The following is an 18721-nucleotide window of genomic DNA, read 5'->3' as shown; positions in this document are numbered from 1 at the left end:
TGCTTTAAATGTGTCCCAGAGATTCTGGTATGTTGTATCTTTGTTCTCATTGGTTTCAAAGAACATCTTTATTTCTGCCTTCATTTCGTTATGTACCCAGTAGTCATTCAGGAGCAGGTTGTTCAGTTTCCATGTAGTTGAGCGGTTTTGATTGAGTTTCTTAGTCCTGAGTTCTAGTTTGATTGCACTGTGGTCTGAGAGACAGTTTGTTATAATTTCTGTTCTTGTACATTTGCTGAGGAGTGCTTTACTTCCAATTACGTGGTCGATTTTGGAGTAAGTACGATGTGGTGCTGAGAAGAATGTATATTCTGTTGATTTGGGGTGGAGAGTTCTATAGATGTCTATTAGGTCTGCTTGCTGCAGAGATGAGTTCAATTCCTGGATATCCTTGTTAACTTTCTGTCTCGTTGATCTGTCTAATGTTGACAGTGGAGTGTTGAAGTCTCCCATTATTATTGTATGGGAGTCTAAGTCTCTTTGTAAGTCTCTAAGGACTTGCTTTATGAATCTGGGTGCTCCTGTATTGGGTGCATATATATTTAGGATAGTTAGCTCTTCTTGTTGAATTGATCCCTTTACCATTATGTAATGGCCTTCTTTGTCTCTTTTGATCTTTGATGGTTTAAAGTCTGTTTTATCAGAGACTAGTATTGCAACCCCCGCTTTTTTTTGTTCTCCATTTGCTTGGTAAATCTTCTTCCATCCCTTTATTTTGAGCCTATGTATGTCTCTGCGTGTGAGATGGGTCTCCTGCATACAGCAGACTGATGGGTCTTGACTCTTTATCCAGTTTGCCAGTCTGTGTCTTTTAATTGGAGCATTTAGTCCATTTACATTTAAGGTTAATATTGTTATGTGTGAACTTGATCCTGCCATTATGATATTAACTGGTTATTTTGCTCGTTAGTTGATGCAGTTTCTTCCTAGCCTCGATGGTCTTTACATTTTGGCATGTTTTTGCAATGGCTGGTACCGGTTGTTCCTTTCCATGTTTAGTGCTTCCTTCAGGGTCTCTTGTAAGGCAGGCCTAGTGGTGACAAAATCTCTAAGCATTTGCTTATCTGTAAAGGATTTTATTTCTCCTTCACTTATGAAACTTAGTTTGGCTGGATATGAAATTCTGGGTTTAAAATTCTTTTCTTTAAGAATGTTGAATATTGGCCCCCACTCTCTTCTGGCTTGTAGAGTTTCTGCTGAGAGATCTGCTGTTAGTCTGATGGGCTTCCCTTTGTGGGTAACCCGACCTTTCTCTCTGGCTGCCCTTAAGATTTTTTCCTTCATTTCAACTTTGGTGAATCTGGCAATTATGTGTCTTGGAGTTGCTCTTCTCGAGGAGTATCTTTGTGGCGTTCTCTGTATTTCCTGGATTTGAATGTTGGCCTGCCCTACTAGGTTGGGGAAGTTCTCCTGGATGATATCCTGAAGAGTGTTTTCCAACTTGGTTCCATTTTCCCCCTCACTTTCAGGCACCCCAATCAGACGTAGGTTTGGTCTTTTTACATAATCCCATACTTCTTGCAGGCTTTGTTCATTTCTTTTTCTTCTTTTTTCTTTTGGTTTCTCTTCTCGCTTCATTTCATTCATTTGATCCTCAATCGCAGATACTCTTTCTTCCAGTTGATCGAGTCGGTTACTGAAGCTTGTGCATTTGTCACGTATTTCTCGTGTCATGGTTTTCATCTCTTTCATTTCGTTTATGACCTTCTCTGCATTAATTACTCTAGCCATCAATTCTTCCACTTTTTTTTCAAGATTTTTAGTTTCTTTGCGCTGGGTACGTAATTCCTCCTTTAGCTCTGAGAAATTTGATGGACTGAAGCCTTCTTCTCTCATCTCATCAAAGTCATTCTCCGTCCAGCTTTGATCCATTGCTGGCGATGAGCTGCGCTCCTTTGCCGGGGGAGATGCGCTCTTATTTTTTGAATTTCCAGCTTTTCTGCCCTGCTTTTTCCCCATCTTTGTGGTTTTATCTGCCTCTGGTCTTTGATGATGGTGATGTACTGATGGGGTTTTGGTGTAGGTGTCCTTCCTGTTTGATAGTTTTCCTTCTAACAGTCAGGACCCTCAGCTGTAGGTCTGTTGGAGATTGCTTGAGGTCCACTCCAGATCCTGTTTGCCTGGGTATCAGCAGCAGAGGCTGCAGAAGATAGAATATTTCTGAACAGCGAGTGTACCTGTCTGATTCTTGCTTTGGAAGCTTCCTCTCAGGGGTGTACTCCACCCTGTGAGGTGTGGTGTGTCAGACTGCCCCTAGTGGGGGATGTCTCCCAGTTAGGCTACTCAGGGGTCAGGGACCCACTTGAGCAGGGAGTCTGTCCCTTCTCAGATCTCAGCCTCCGTGTTGGGAGATCCACTGCTCTCTTCAAAGCTGTCAGACAGAGTCGTTTGCGTCTGCAGAGGTTTCTTCTGCTTTTGTTGTTGTTTAGCTATGCCTTGTCCCCAGAGGTGGAGTCTACAGAGACAGGCAGGTTTCCTTGAGCTGCTGTGAGCTCCACCCAGCTAGAGCTTCCCAGCAGCTTTGTTTACCTACTTAAACCTCAGCAATGGCGGGCGCCCCTCCCCTAGCCTCACTGCTGCCGTGCTGGTAGATCACAGACTGCTGTGCTAGCAATGAGGGAGGCTCCGTGGGTGTGGGACCCTCCCGGCCAGGTGTGGAATATGATCTCCTGGTGTGCCTGTTTGCTTAAAGCGCAGTATTGGGGTGGGAGTTACCCGATTTTCCAGGTGTTGTGTGTCTCAGTTCCCCTGGCTAGGAAAAGGGATTCCCTTCCCCCTTGCGCTTCCCAGGTGAGGCAATGCCTCGCCCTGCTTCAGCTCTCGCTGGTCGGGCTGCAGCAGCTGACCAGCACCGATCGTCCGGCACTCCCCAGTGAGATGAACCCAGTACCTCAGTTGAAAATGCAGAAATCACTGGTCTTCTGTGTCGCTCGCGCTGGGAGTTGGAGACTGGAGCTGTTCCTATTCGGCCATCTTGCTCCGCCCCCCCCCCCTTTTTTTTTTTTTTTTTTACCACATCCACACCAACATCGATTATTTTTTGACTTTTTTTTTTCTTTTTTTTTTTTTTTTTGGTGAGATGGAGTCTCACTCTGTCACCCAGGCTGGAGTGCAGTGGCGTGATCTTGGCTCACTGCAAACTCCGTTTCCTGGGTTCACGCCATTCTCCTTCCTCAGCCTCCTAAGTAGCTGGGACTACAGTCGCCCGCCACCACGCCCGGCTAATATTTTGTATTTTTAGTAGAAACAGGGTTTCACCGTGTTAGCCAAGATGGTCTTGATCTCCTGACCTCGTGATCCGCCCGCCTCAGCCTCCCAAAGTGCTGGGATTACAGACTTCAGTCACCGCACCCGGCTTTTTTGACTTTTTAATAATGGCCATTCTGGCTAGAGTAAGATGTTATCTCATTGTGATTTTAATTTGCATTTCCTTGATGATTTGTGATGAGCATTTTCTTGTATGTTTGTTGACCATTTCTACATCTTTAAAGATAATATCTTTTGAGAAATGACTATCCATATTCTTTGTCCACTTTTTAATGGGATTTGTTTTTCTTGCTGAGTTGTTTGAGTTCCTTGTAGATTCTGGGTATTAATCCTTTGTCAGATGCATAATTTGCAAATATTTTCTCCCATACTAAAAGGTGGTCCATTTGCTCTGCAGATTATTTATTTTGCTATGCAGAAGCTTTTTAATTTAATTACGTCTCAGTATTTATTTTTGTTTTTGTTGCATTTGCTTTTGGGATCTTAGTCATAAATTCTTTAGCTAGGCCAATGTCCAGAAGAGATTTTTCTAGGCTTTCTTCTAGAATTTTTATGGTTTCAGGTCTTAGATTTAAGTCTTTAATACATCTTGAGTTAGTTTTCATATATGGTGAGATATAGAGATCCAGTTTCATTCTTCTACATGTAGCTTGCCAATTTTCCCAGCACCATTTACTGAATAGGGTGTCCTTTCCCCCATTTGTGTTTCTGTATGCTTTGTCAAAAATCAGTTCATTGTAAACATTTGTATTTTGATGGGAATTACATTGAATCTGTAAATTACTTTGGGCAGTATAGCCATTTTCATGACATTGATTCATCCAATCTATGAACATGGGATGTATTTCTGTTTGTTTGTAACAGCTATGATTTCTTTTGGTATTGTTTTGTAGTTCTCCTTGTAGAGATCTTTCACCTCTTTGGTTAGGTATATTCCTAGCTATTTTATTTATTTATTTATTCATTCATTCATTCATTCATTCATTCATTCATTCATTCATTCATCAGCCATGGTAAAATAAATTGAGTTCTTGATTTGATTCTCAGCTTGGTCATTTTTGTTGTATAGCAGTGCTACTGACTTGTGTACATTGATTTTGTAACCTGAGACTTTACTGAATTAATTCATCAGGTCTAGGAGTCTTTTGAAGCAGTCTTTAGGTTTTTCTAGGTATGAGATCATATCATCAGCAAACAGTGATAGTTTGACTTCCTGTTTTCCAATTTGGTTGCCATTTATTTTTTTCTTTGACTCCTTTGGCTAAGACTTACACTAAGTACTATGTTGAATAGGCATACTTGTCTTGTTCCAGTTCTCAAGGGGAATGCTTTCAACTTTTCCCCGTTCAACATGATGTTGGCTGTAGTGTTGGCATATATGGCTTTTTTTTTTTTGAGATATGTCCTTGTCCTTCTATACTTAGCTTGTTGAGGGCCTTTTTTTTTTTTTTTTTTTTAAGATAGAATCTTGCTCTGTTGCCCATGCTGGAGTGCAGTGGCGCAGTCTCGGCTCACTGCAAGCTCCGTCTCCCGCGTTCATTCCATTCTCCTGCCTCAGCTTCCCGAGTAGCTGGGACTACAGGCATGCGCCACCACACCTGGCTAATTTTTTGTATTTTTAGTAGAGATGGGGTTTCACCATGTTAGCCAGGATGGTCTCGATCTCCTGACCTTGTGATCTGCCTGCCTCGGCCTCCTAAAGTGCTGGGATTACAGGCATGAGCCACTGCGCCTGGCCGAGGGCTTTTATCATAAAGGGATGCTGGTGTTTTTTAAAATTTATTCCTTTCAACATGTATGAAACCAAGTATCCCTGGCTGCTACAGCAGATAGCAGACAGGTATAGTTAAGAAAAAAACTTTATTTTAAGCAGGGGAAATGGCAACACAGCACTTAACAGCTATATTCTAGTCTGAATCCTGCTTGAGATGCTGGATTTTATCAGATGCTTTTTCCATGTCTATTGAGATGATCATATGATTTTTATTTTAATTCTCTTGATGTAATGAAACACATTTATTGATTTGCATATGTTGAAACATCCCTGCATCCCTGGGATGAAACTCACTTGATCACAGTGAATTTTTTTTTTTTTTTAATGTGCCGTTAGATTTGGTTTGCTAGCATTTTGTTGAGAATTTTTTGCATCTGTATTTATCATGGATATTGGCCAGTAGTTTTCTTTTTTATGTGCTTTCCTGGCTCTGGTATCAGGGTAATACTGGCTTCATAGAATGAGTTAGGGAGGATTCCCTCCTTCTCAATCTTTTGGAATAGTGTCAGTAGAACTGGTACTAATTATTTGAATGTTTGGTAGAATTTGGCTGTGAATCCGTCTGGCCCTAGGCTTTTCTTTGTTGGCAGTTATTAAAATTACTCATTCAATTTCACCACTTGTCATTGCTCTGTTTGGGATTTATATTTCTTTCTGATTCAAGCTAGGGGAGTTGTATATTTTCAGGAATTTATCCATTTCCTCTAGATTTTCTAGTTTGTGTTCATAGAGGTGTTCATACTAGTCTCGAATGATCTTTTGTCTTTCTGTAGTGTCAGCTGTATTGTTTCCATTTTCATTTGTAATTAAGCTTATTTGAATCTTCTTTCGTCTTTTCTTGGTGAATCTAGGTAGTGATCTATCAATTTTGTTTATCTTTTCAAACAACCAGCCTTTTGCTTCATTAATCTTTCCCATTTTTTGGTTTCAGTTTCATTTAGTTCTGCTCTGATCTTTGTTATTTCTTTTCTTCTGCTTAACTTTCCTCTGGAAAGTTTTAATGTTATCTTTTTGGGTTGTTATAGAACCCTGTTTTTTCATATCGCCTGGATTATTTTTCTGGTTCTTTTTCATTCAGGTAGGGACTATTTCTTCTAATTATTTTTGTCTTTATTTTTTATTTGACAGGCTTATTAAAATATTTTTCCCCTTGAGGATGTGACTTTAATGTTTGTAGTTTATTGTCACCTAGCTTCAGCTCTAGGTGCATTCAGTGGTGAAGACTGTATAAATTCCTTGGTTACAGAGAATCTTTTTGTAACAGCTTTCTCAGATGCTGGTTGTAGCAGCAACGTGGTGGGTATGTGAGCAGGTTCACTGTTTGCCGTGGGGCTGGAATGGCAGAGGTCTCATGAAACTTGCCTTGTTCCCTAGTGGTGTCAACTTTTTTTTTTTGAGACAAGGTCTTGCTGTCACCCAGGCTGGAATGCAGTGACACGATCATGGCTCATCGGAGCCTTGACTTCCCAGGCTCAAGTGATCCTCCCACCTCAGCCTTTTGAGTAGTTACTATAGGCATGCACCGCTATGCCTGGCTAATTTTTGTATTTTTTATAGAGATGGGGTTTCACCATGTTTCCCAGGTTGGTTTCTTTTGTCCCACGGGGTGTTCTCTTACTGTGGTGCACTCTGCCTAGGAGTAGCAGCCCCTGACGGCCAGACTACTGTGAATCCTGCTGCTCCTCTGGGTCTAGCCACCGAGTGGGGCTGCCACACTCCAGGCTGGTGCTAGGAATGTGCTGCGACCTGTCTTCTAGTCTCCCAGTAGCAGGTACCAGTACCAGCCCTGATGGGGGGTGGGAGGAGAGCGACAAAGACTCTGAAGTTTCCTTGGTTATAAATAGCCTTACTATGTTAGTTTTCTCAAATGTCAGCTGTAGTAGTGATGTACTGGGCACATGGACAGACTCAACACCTCCTGGTTAGCCAGGGTGATGTAGGTAATGGTGATAGCTGAGGTTGTGCCAAAGTTTTCTCTTTCCTAGAGTTGTGGTATTGTTTCTGCAGATGTTGAAATGTCTGTGCTGGTTGGCCTTCAGCCAAGAGGTGGCACTTGCAAAAGCACCAGCTGTGGTGGTAGTGGTGGAAATTTGTGCTTGCCTTATGTTACTCAGAGGGGATACTCTGATGCCTCAAGTGCCTCTGGTGCTTTTAGGACCATGGAACTCCAAAAACTTTCTGTCCTTTGTGTTAAGCTACCACAGTGGGTCGAGGTGCAAAAATGGGTGTGGGCTGGGTTAGGCAAGTTCGAGCTCCGGCTTTCCAAGTGAGGGCACAGACTGCAGCCACAGTGGGGATTGGAGGACAGTTCTCTGGCTGCTGGGGTAATGTTCCAGGGAGGAGTACAGCTGCCTCTGCTGTACAGAACAGTCTGTGTGGGGAGTGAGGAGTAGCACTAAGCACCAAGCAGTAAGTCCCACCGAACTAACTGGCAAGGTGAATCTCATACCTGTAGTGTTCCACTAGCAGCAGCTAACTAGATTTATGGCAGTCTGTGCTCAGAACTCAAAACTACCGCAGAAACCTCAACTTTCAGACCATACCCTTCTGGGTCCGCCCATGAAGCAGGAGCACCCAGGTCTGGCACCTATGGTTACAGTGCACTTCCCACTCACCCCTCAGTTCTGGCCAGTGGGATTTGTCTTCACTCAAGATTATATCACAAATTTCAGTTAGGAGTTTCTTTCAACCGGTGACCACAGCTTGAGTTAGCTAGCAGGCTTCTGTTAGGTCCCCTGTTAAGCAGGATTAGGAATTAGTAATTCTGAAATCAAACTGGGCACAGGTTGGCAGTTCTTTTTATTTTTGTCTTTTCTTTCTTTCTTTCTTTCTTTCTTTCTTTCTTTCTTTCTTTCTTTCTTTCTTTCTTTCTTTCTTTCTCTTTTTCTTTCTTTCTCTTTTTCTTTCTTTCTTTCTTTCAACATTTACTGGTTTATTATAAAGGATGTCACAAAGGACACAGATGAAGAGATGTGTAGGGGCAAGGTATAGGGGAAGGGGTTTGGAGCTTTCATGCTGTGATGGTTAATACTGAGTGTTAACTTGATTGTATTGAAGGATGCAAAGTATTGATCCAGGGTGTGTCTGTGAGGGTGTTGCCAAAGGAGATTAACATTTGAGTCAGTGGACTGGGAAAGGCACACCCAGCCTTAATCTGGTGGGCACCATCTTATCAGCTGCCAGGGAATATAAAGCAGGCAGAAAAATGTGAAAAGGTGAGATTGGCCTAGGCCCCAGCCTACATCTTCCTCTCGTGCTGGATGCTTCCTGCCCTAGAACATCAGAGTCCAAGTTCTTCAGTTTTGAGAATTGAATTGGCTCTCCTTGCTCCTCAAGCTTGTAGACAGCCTATTGTGGGACCTTGTGATCATGTAAGTTAATACTTAATAAACTCCCCTTTGTATGTATTATATATATATACTATTAGTTCTGTCCCTCTAGAGATCCCTGACTAATACACATGCCCTCCTTGGGATGCCACCCTCTAGGAATCTCCATGTGTTCACCTAATTGGAAGCTCCCTGAACCCAGTCTTTCCTCTTGGGTTTTTGGGAAGTTTCATGACCTCAGCATTCCTTCCTCCTGGATATAGAGCAGGACCCTCTCTGGAGAGGGTCTTAAGACCCACAGTGAGAAAGGGGAGGGTGTGGAAGGGTAGAGTCCTGCCTTGGGTCAGGTGAAAGGAGGGCAGGAGGAGGTCAGAGAGATTCTGTTTCATGAAGCCTGCCTCTGAGGTCTGACACTCCCAACATTATAACAAAAGACAGTAGCAAGGGCTGTGAGAGTTATTAGCCAGGAACCATGTATATACATGTATGAAACATATATACATATGGATAAAAACACAGATACATAGGTTTTCATATGTATATATGTTTCATATGTATATATGTTTTCATCCATATGTATATATGAAACATATATACATATGAAAACCTATGTATCTATGTTTTTATTCATATGCATATATGTTTTCATCCACGGTTCCTGGCTAATAACTCTCACAGCCCCTTTTATTGTCTTTTGTTATAATGCTGGGAGTGTCAGTTCTCAGAGGCAGGCCTCATGAAACAGAATCTCTCTGACCTCCTCCTGAAAACATATATTTTCATATGTATATATGTTTTTCATCCATAAACGTGTGTATGTGTATGTGTGTATAAAATAACATCACAGGCTACTCCCTGGTTTTTGACCATAGATTCTTTACATCAGAAAAATACACACCGCCATTAATAATTTGTCCAGCCCATCATATTGTACGAATGTCTCCCAGTATGAGGTCATTCAGGTTTGTAGGCTTTCTTTCAATCTTGTCAGGCTCCAAAAGGAGGAAGGATCCTTGCAAACATACAGCTTCACCTTTTCAGGCATGTGGAGTAATTGAGCTTGGAGACAATGTCATCTTTTGTTCTGGGACCATTTAGAGTTATTAATGTAATATTGGATTTCCCTCAATTTATAACCCATTTATTCATTTCTTTACCCTTAACTATTATTCCTCCTTCTCTTCATTTGTCATTTATTTTTGTCCAAATCTTTTCACTTTTGGAAGGGGTGTTAGATTCGGCCACTGTGGTGGTCCAGGTTGTCGGTAGCAATACTAGTCTAGTAAGTGCCTCCCCTTCAGTCCATTCCATTCACACAGAATGGTATTACTTAGGTTTCAAACAAGTGAGCCATTTTTACCACCAGACAATAGAGCTATATCTATTCTTAACCCCAGTTTTGCCAGATGAGGTGAAGGTGCAATCTGCCTCCATCGGAGCTTCAGGAATTCTAAGTTTAAAAACACAGTGACAGTTTGTTTCTTAGAAATCCTCTCTGCTTCCAGTACTTATAGTTGCAGCCTTGGCCTGAGTTCACTGCATCAAATAAGGGAGAAAAAAAATTTTTTGAGGTAACTTGGGTAAGAAAAAAAGATCATAGTTACTATACTAGTTTACTCTTCCTTTGGCAAGAATTACATAGCCATACCAACATTCTCCCTACCGGCTCTTTCCCAGATCAACCAGAAAAACAGAGAAAGATCTAGTAGGGACACTTCTTTAGTCCCACTCATGTTGAGTGTGAGTACACACTTGTGAAGGCGTGTAAGCCAGTCCTTCATGCTTTCATCTCCCTCTGTTTTAGACAACCAGTGTTTCAATGGCTGATTTCTATTTCTCCATCAAACTATTACCCTAAAGAGGATTCTCTCTGCTTGTTGTTGGACATTATCGGTGGCACAGTGTGTTCCCTGGCCTGGGGAAAGGAAGGGGGTATCCAAATCCTTGCAGTATCTTCTATTCCATGTGTGTGTGGTTTTTTTTTTAATGGCACAGTGAGCATTTTCGTCTTTCACTGGGCAAGCAAAGCCTACTGCAGAGTCAGCATCTATTCATGTCAAAACCAATTTGTAGCTCCTGCAGGGCTACCAGCATCAGTCTCACTTGCCAGCTATGTTTAGGGCTTTCCCATTAGGGAATCTGAATTTGGAAATTCTTGATTAGGAATCAAGCCTTGATAATAATTCTCCAGGCTCCGCCTTCTACCCTTATTTTCAGCCTCTGAGCCTTTGCTGCATTTTCATGAAAGGTGGCGTGTATTTGCAGCTGAGTAGTGTGTTGCAGCTTACTTCCTGCTTTTTGAAGTTTTAGGGTAGAAAGGCCTCTTTTTATTTTGTTACTCTCTTTCACTTCAAGCTGATGGAGTCTCTGACAACATGATATATTTAAAAATATGACTATTTACAAGGCACAGAAATTATATGAAGGAAGAGATTCATTTTGCTATGGGAATGTTCCCAGATAGATAATGCCTAAGCAGCATTTTCAAGAATGAATAGAAATGCACTAGGAAAACTACCCAGAGAAGAGCAATCTAGATATAGGAAGAGCATATGCAGAAGTAAAATGGACTCAAACTATGGCATTCATACAGAGAAATACACATAGTTTGGTATTAACAGAACTAATGGCATGCCAGGACTTTGGGATTTTATCCTGTAATCCAATATTTCTCAAGATGTGGCCTACCCACCTCCTACATTCAAATCATTTGGGTACTTATTAAAACTGCAATTTCTTGGACCCTACTATAGACTTACTGAATTAAACTCTCTGGAGGAGGGACTCAGGGGTCCCTGAGTTTTAAGATTAGTTGCCCTCCTTATACGAAAATTAATTCAAGATGGATTAGAGACTTAAATGTTAGACCTAAAACCATAAAAACCCTAGAAGAAAACCTAGGTAATACTATTCAGGACATAGGCATGGGTAAGGACTTCATGTCTAAAACACCAAAAGCAACGGCAACAAAAGCCAAAATTGACAAATGGGATCTAGTTAAAGAGCTTCTGCACAGCAAAAGAAACTACCATCAGAGTGAACAGGCAACCTACAGAATGGGAGAAAATTTTTGCAATCTACTCATCTGACAAAGGGCTAATATCCAGAACCTGCAAAGAACTCAATCAAATTTACAAGAAAAAAACAACCCCATCAAAAAGTGGGCAAAGGATATGAACAGACACTTCTCAAAAGAAGACATTCATACAGTCAACAGACACATGAAAAAATGCTCATCATCACTCACCATCAGAGAAATGCAAATCAAAACCACAATGAGATAGCATCTCACACCAGTTAGATTGGCAATCATTGAAAAATCAGGAAACAACAGGTGCTGGAGAGGATGTGGAGAAATAGGAACACTTTTACACTGTTGGTGGGACTGTAAACTAGTTCAACCATTGTGGAAAACAGTGTGGCGATTCCTCAAGGATCTAGAACTAGAAATACCGTTTGACCCAGCCATCCCATTACTGGGTATATACCCAAAGAATTTTAAGTAATGCTGCTATAAAGACACATGCACACGTATGTTTATTGTGGCACTATTCACAATAGCAAAGACTTGAAATCAACCCAGATGTCCTCCAGTGACAGACTGGATTAAGAAAATGTGGCACATATACACCATGGAATACTATGCAGCCATAAAAAAGGATGAGTTTGTGTCCTTTGCAGGGACATGGATGCAGCTGGAAACCATCATTCTCAGCAAACTGTCGCAAGAACAGAAAACCAAATACCCCATGTTCTCACTCATAGGTGGGAATTGAACAATGAGATCACATGGACACAGGGTGGGTAACATCACACACCAGGTCCTATTGTGGGGAGGGGGTAGGGGGGAGGGATAGAGTTAGGAGATATACCTAATGTAAATCACAAGTTAATGGGTGCAGCAAACCAACATGGCACATGTATACATATGTAACAAACCTGCACATTGTGCACATGTACCCTAGAACTTAAAGTGTAAAAAAAAAAAAAAAAAGATGAGTTGCCCTATGCCATGCATGTTAGAAGATTTTCAGTAGTAGCTAGGTACCACAGCAAGATTTACATTTCAGATCAATTACTTTGGGATCTGTGTGGAGGATTGCAAAATGATCAGAAGAAAGATCAGTATGCAGGCTTTGCAGTAGTCCAAGTAGAGAAATTAAAGGCCTATGGAGGTGAAAAATAAATTAAATAGTTTTAAAGATAATGAAGGTAAACAAAATAGTATGATACAATGGGGGTTTTATATATTAGTATATCATATAAATATATAACATTTAAAATGCATGAGTGTGTAAAGTTTTGTGGGTACACACTGGAGACAGAAAATAATACCACTAGTCAGGGAAATGAGAGGTAGGGCAGAGTGGGAGTGATATTTGAACTGAGACTTGAAGCATGAATACAATTTCATAGAACAAAGAAAGGAATTTACATGTAACGAACGACATGCACAAGGCAAAGTGAGAAGCTGATGTGCTTTAGAATAATAGGAAGTTGGGTTGGACTTGAGTATAGTTGTTTAAGTGTAAATGATGAAACTTAGGGCAGAAAAGACATGTTAAGACCTCACTAGAAAGTGGTTAGCTGCTCCTCAAGCTATTACCTCCTCTTCCTCACACACATTTCCCAGCCTCCCTTGCAGTTAAGTGAGACCATGTGATTGAGTTCTCAGAATTGCAATGTGCGCAGAAGTAATCTACACCATTCTCAATCTGGCCCATACAAATCTCCTATAAACTAAACTCCATCTCACTGAAACTATGTATATCAACTTTAGAGCCACTTGTTGAGGACAGCAAAGCCACAAGTTGAACAGACCTGAGTTCTGAATCAACTGTTGGACCATAGGTGCCTGCTGATGAGGCCCACCTATTCAGGATTTAATATAAGCGAGAAATATACTCCTATTGATTTTGAGCCATGGCATATGCATGCCATGCAAAGGAATTTAGGCATTATCTTACAGGCAAACAGGAGTCAAAGTCAACAGAGATTTCAAATAAAGGGTGACATGATCTGGTTTACTTTAGGAGAAAATTATTTTCGGTATATATTAAAGAGAAGTCTCAACGATAATGTGAGAGTCTTCCGCAAACATCCAAAAGCTGTCTTGTGAATGGGGGGATTAACTCCACTAGGGCCAGAGTACAGACCAAACACCACAAGCATAAGTGAAATTTACAGGTGAAATGAGTTCAGCTCAATCAAGAAGGAAGAAGTTTCTAGAAGTCAGAGCTGGTTCTATAGAGATTTTTTCTATGAGCTTCTTCTCTCTGAAGAGATATCCCAAGGGAAGCTGGAGGACTTCATGTTCAAGTTTTTGGTGGAAGACTAAAATAGGATACCTTTAAAATGTCTTACAACTTTGAGATTCTATGGCCCACAGTGATTATTTTAGTTGGAATTAACGTGGAGGTATATATGTATATGTGACAAGTCAGCATTTCTGTACCTTGGGTTCCCCATAAGTAAAATGGAGATAGGATTATTAATAGAGCCTAACTCACAGGGTTGTGGTGGGGATTAAGTGAATTAATATGTGTAAAGCACTCAATAATGCCTATACGTAGTTGGTGAGCACTCAATAAATAGTAGCTGTTATTACTACATTCTTCCTTTTTTTTTTTTTTGAGATGGAGTCTTGCTCTGTCACCCAGGCTGGAGTGTAGTGGCACAATCTTGGCTCACTGCAACCTCCGCCTCCCAGGTTCAAGCGATTCTCCTCCCTCAGCCTCCTGAGTAGCTGGGATTATAGGTGCGCGCCACCATGCCTGGCTAATTTTTGTATTTTTAGTAGAGGCAGGGTTTCACCATGTTGGTCAGGCTGGTCTTGAACTCCTGACCTTGTGACCCGCCCGCTTTGGCCTCTCAAAGTGCGGGGACTACAGGCGTGAGCCACCGCGCCCGGCCTGTTATTACTATATTCTTTAAGGATGTGTCTCTCCTAATCCATATACATCTCTTCTTTATATATAAAATTGCACATATTTTCATATTATCTAAGCACTGACTTGGAATTCCCTTGTTTCACTTCTTGTGAATAGCCATAGCCACCCTTTCCATGTGTGTAAGTTTGAACCTGGAAACAAAATTTATTAGCTACAAAATTTGCTTTAATGCCTCATCTATTTATTAATACTACTTTTTATTTCCTTAGTGCCTTTTCCAGAAAGTCTTTAAATAGGCTTCAATAGCACGTGATTCTGAGACTGCACATAGAGGTTTCACATACACATACACATATATACACATGCACATGCAATTGTCATGAAAAATAATCTATAATTTTTTTTTAAAGAAAGACACAGGACTTAAGTTCCTTAATGTCTTTGCATTTTTGTTCTGAGGGCTGTTCTGATTTCTTTTAGTTCCTGCTAGTATGGCCCATATTATTAATTAGTATATCTGTATAAAATATCACAGATTCTTAAAGAAGCCAAATAGGTTATAACACAGTAGTCTTTTGACTCCTAGGAATATAGCTTTTGGCCATAAAAAAGGTGATTAACATGATATCTTTTACTTCCTACATATTTTCTGTGATCTGGCTGGCTACCTTGGCTTACTGAAGACTGAATTTGACCTCCCATTGTTGGGAATCGGGGATAAGGTTTATTAGCTTTACCTTTAATTAAACCAGTGCCATAGAGCAGGAACAGGGATATCACTGCCCCTTTGTTACTCTTGGCAATACTCCCATTCCTCTTTTGTGATAAATTACCACCCTTTGGCCTCTGATTATCCTCCAGGAAAACAGTTATAGCTTTGTGGAGCAGAGGGGGAAGTATATTATCGTTTAATTTTCAACTGCAAGGGTTGGCATACTGCATCAGGAACAAATAAATAAGAACAGTTACTCATCTGATGTTTAAGCAATTCTGGGCTGCTTCTATTAGAACTTTATGGAAGACTGTCTACATAGACTGAAATTCTCCTCTGGCTGGCAGATACCAAGGTTATTAAGCTACAGTTGGGTCTCCTGCTCCAGAAGTGAAGGAGGTATCTTTTCTGCAGGGTGTGAGAAATTGGCTAAAGCAGTGCTCACAAAGTAAGAAGGCAGCCTATAGAGTATTGCAACTGTGTTTTAACAGAGATTCCTCTATTTATTTTAAAAACCATTTTATTGGGATATGACTGACATACAAAAAGCTGTACATATTTAAGGTAGACAACTTGATGAATTTGGAGGTAAGTATATACTCGTGCAACCATTACCAAAATCTGCGCTATATACATAGCCATCATCTGCAGTAGTTTCTTCTTACGTTCTTTATTCTTTTTTCTGATAAGAGCACTTAACATAAAATCTGCCCTCTTAGCCAATGTTTAAAGTACACAATACCATATTGTTAACTGTAGGCCCTATGCTATACAGTAGATTGCTAGAATTTCTTCGTCTTGCATAACTGAAAATTTGTACCTTTTGACGAATAACTTTCGGTTTCCTTCTCCCCCTAAGATTCCCCTAATTTTAGAGCAGGGGTTTTACACACCAAATTGTCAACAATGAGTATTTCTTGGTGAAGATTTGGTGGGTGTTCAGTCAGTAGGCGTATCTTCCATTTTAACTTTATATATACCTATATTGTTTTATTTTTTAAAATAATTAATGTAAATTACACTTATAATAAAAATGGCGAAGATGAAAACTAGTGGCTCTCAGATGCTCTTAACTTAGGAGAGACACTCTGATCCTGAAGCAGTATCCTTCCTAAAAATTTAAAAGCTGTCAGGATTTCTGCATGTGTTTTAGAACTCATCTCACTAGAGCTATAGCTTGTGTTCCTAAATTTGGCATGATTTAGCAGAGAAGAAAAGAAATATGACATGGAAGGAAAGGCGGAAATAAGATAACACAGACAAACTGGAATTCTTAAAGTTCTACCTCTAAGGACTTGGCTCTCTGGAAGATAAAAGTAATTATCTCCATGGGTGTACTGGTGTGTACTAGTCTACAGTTGACCCTTGAACAACACAGGGGTGAGGGTGTATCAAGCCCCTTTGCAGAGGAAAATCCACATATAACTGTTGATTCCCCCCAAACTTAACTACTAATAGCCCATTGCTGACCAGAAGCCTTACCAATAACATAAACTGTCATTCAACACATATCTTATATGTGTTATACACTGTATTTTTACAATAGGGCAAGCTAGAGAAAAAATATTATTAAGAAAATCATAAGGAAGAGAAAATACACTTCCGGTACTGTACTGTATTTATCCATACTATAAGTTTACATTGTCTTTTTCTTTTTTGAGACAGAGTCTGGCATCATCTCGGCTCACTGCAACCTCCGCCTCCCGGGTTCAAGCAATTCTTCTGCCTCAGCCTCCCAAGTAGCTGGAATTACAGGCACGCACCACCATGCCTGGCTGATTTTTGTATTTTTAGTAGAGATGGGGTTTCACCATATTGGCCAGGTTGGTCTCAAACTCCTGACCTCATGATCCACCCACCTCGGCCGTCCAAAGTGCTGGGATTACAGGCGTGAGCCACGACACCCAGACCTACGTTATCTTTTTACAAGATGAATCATCTGTCTGGAATGGCAGAAACTGCAACTGCAGACCTCAATCTATGGCACATATCAAGCAATTTAACTTCTTGTAATGTCATGACTTTTCTCTGCTTCTTGGGAGTATTTCCAGCATCACTACACTTCCTGTGGATCATGTGATGTTATTCAAGATTTGCAGTATAGAACTAAACAGGATGAAAAAAACAAAAGAACCATGAGAGATCAAGTTGTACTGTGATATGCAATTTACTGTAGAGATGAACTGCTCAGGGGGAATGATCATCACATGGCTTTTTAAGGGAATACGCACAGCACGAGCTCAATGCAGTAACAATAGGACGTGGCTACAAAATTATTACAGCAGTACAGTATGGATGATCATTTTGTGATGTTATAATTTAATACTGCATTTTCACTTTTGTTTATATTTTTCTCAACTGAATGGCACCATGTACAATCTGTGTTTGTGTGCATAAGTTTTGATAAATTTTAACTTTTAAAATAAATTTGTGTATATTTTATGGTTATAAGTGATAAAATAGAGCAGTGTCTACATATATTTTATGCATTCATTACATTTCTAACTTTTTCTTAAGTTTTTTGTTACTTCTAGGCTATGAAACTCATCTACAAGTTTTTTCAAATTGTCATAAATCTCCAAAATGCTTTCCAATATATTTATTGAAAAAAATCTGCATACGAGTGGGCCTGCAGAATTCAAACCCATGTTGCTTGGGCTGTCATAATAAAATACCATAGACTGGGTGCCTTAAGAAATAGAAATTTATTTTCTCACAGTTTTGGAGGCTGGAAGTCCAAGATCAAGGTGTCAGCAGGGTTGGTGTCTCCTGGAACCTTCCCTCTTGGCTTGCTGCCTTCTTGCTGTGTCCTCATACCATCTTTCCTCTGTGCTCCTTGCCCTTGGAGGCATCCAGATTTCCTCATCTTATAAGGATACCAGTCAGATTGGATTAGGGCCCACACTAATGCCCACACATGAACTTAATCACCCCATAAAGGTTTTATCTCTAAATGTATCTCTAAATGCAGTCACATTCTGAGGTAAGGGCTTCATATCAATTTGCAGGAGCTGGGGAAAGAGTGGAGTGGGAGGGGAACATAATTCAGTCCGTACAGTGGATAAATTCTTACAGAGCTTTATTATTATTGTTATTTTTATTATACTTTAAGTTCTGGGATACATGTGCAGAACGTGCAGGTGTATACATAGGTATACATGTGCCACGGTGGTTTGTTGCACCCATCAAACCGTCATCTACATTAGGTATTTCTCCTAATCCTATCCCTCCCCTAGCTCCTCACCCCCTGACAGGCCTTGGAGTGTGATGTTCCCCTCCCTAAGTCCATGTTTTCTCAATGTTCAGCTCCCACTTATGAGTGAGAACATGTGGTGTTTGGTTTTCTGTTCCTGTGTTAGTCTGCTGAGAATGATGGTTTCCAGTTTCATCTGTGTCCCTGAAAAGAACATGAACTTGTCTTTTTATATGGATGCATAGTATTCCACAGTGTATATGTGCCACATTTTCTTTGTTCAGTCTATCTTGATAGGCATTTGGTTCCAAGTCTTTGCTACTGTGAATAGTGCTGCAATAAACATATGTGTGCATGTGTTTTTAGAGTAAAATGATTTATAATTATTTGGGTATATACCCAGTAATGGGATTGCTGGGTCAAATGGTGTTTCTGGTTCTAGCTCCTTGAGGAATCGCCACACTGTCTTCCACAATGGTTGAACCAATGTACACTCCCACCAACAGTGTAGAAGCGTTCCTATTTCTCCACATCCTCTCCAGCATTTGTTGTTTC

The 18721-nt window shown here is 40.5% G+C and overlaps 1 long non-coding RNA gene and 1 other non-coding gene across 2 annotated transcripts in view; one reads left to right on the top strand and one right to left on the bottom strand.

Moving 5' to 3' along the window:
• The window catches only part of LOC141406985 (uncharacterized), a 41015-nt gene extending 23356 nt beyond the window's left edge, over window positions 1-17659 (top strand). Inside the window, exon 2 of the long non-coding RNA XR_012413622.1 lies at window positions 16639-17659. This is a non-coding gene — a long non-coding RNA (uncharacterized lncRNA). The remainder of the gene's footprint in view (window positions 1-16638) is intronic.
• On the bottom strand, window positions 5061-5192 carry LOC123574260 (small nucleolar RNA SNORA63). The gene has a single exon (XR_006699146.1). It is a non-coding gene; the product is annotated as a small nucleolar RNA SNORA63 (small nucleolar RNA).
• Window positions 17660-18721: the final 1062 nt, after the last annotated feature.

The sequence above is a fragment of the Macaca fascicularis genome, chromosome 6 (genome assembly GCF_037993035.2).
Source record: "Macaca fascicularis isolate 582-1 chromosome 6, T2T-MFA8v1.1".
NCBI lineage: Eukaryota > Metazoa > Chordata > Mammalia > Primates > Cercopithecidae > Macaca > Macaca fascicularis.
The sequence above is the reverse complement of the archived record's forward strand: the minus strand, read 5'-3'. Positions and strand labels throughout refer to the sequence as shown.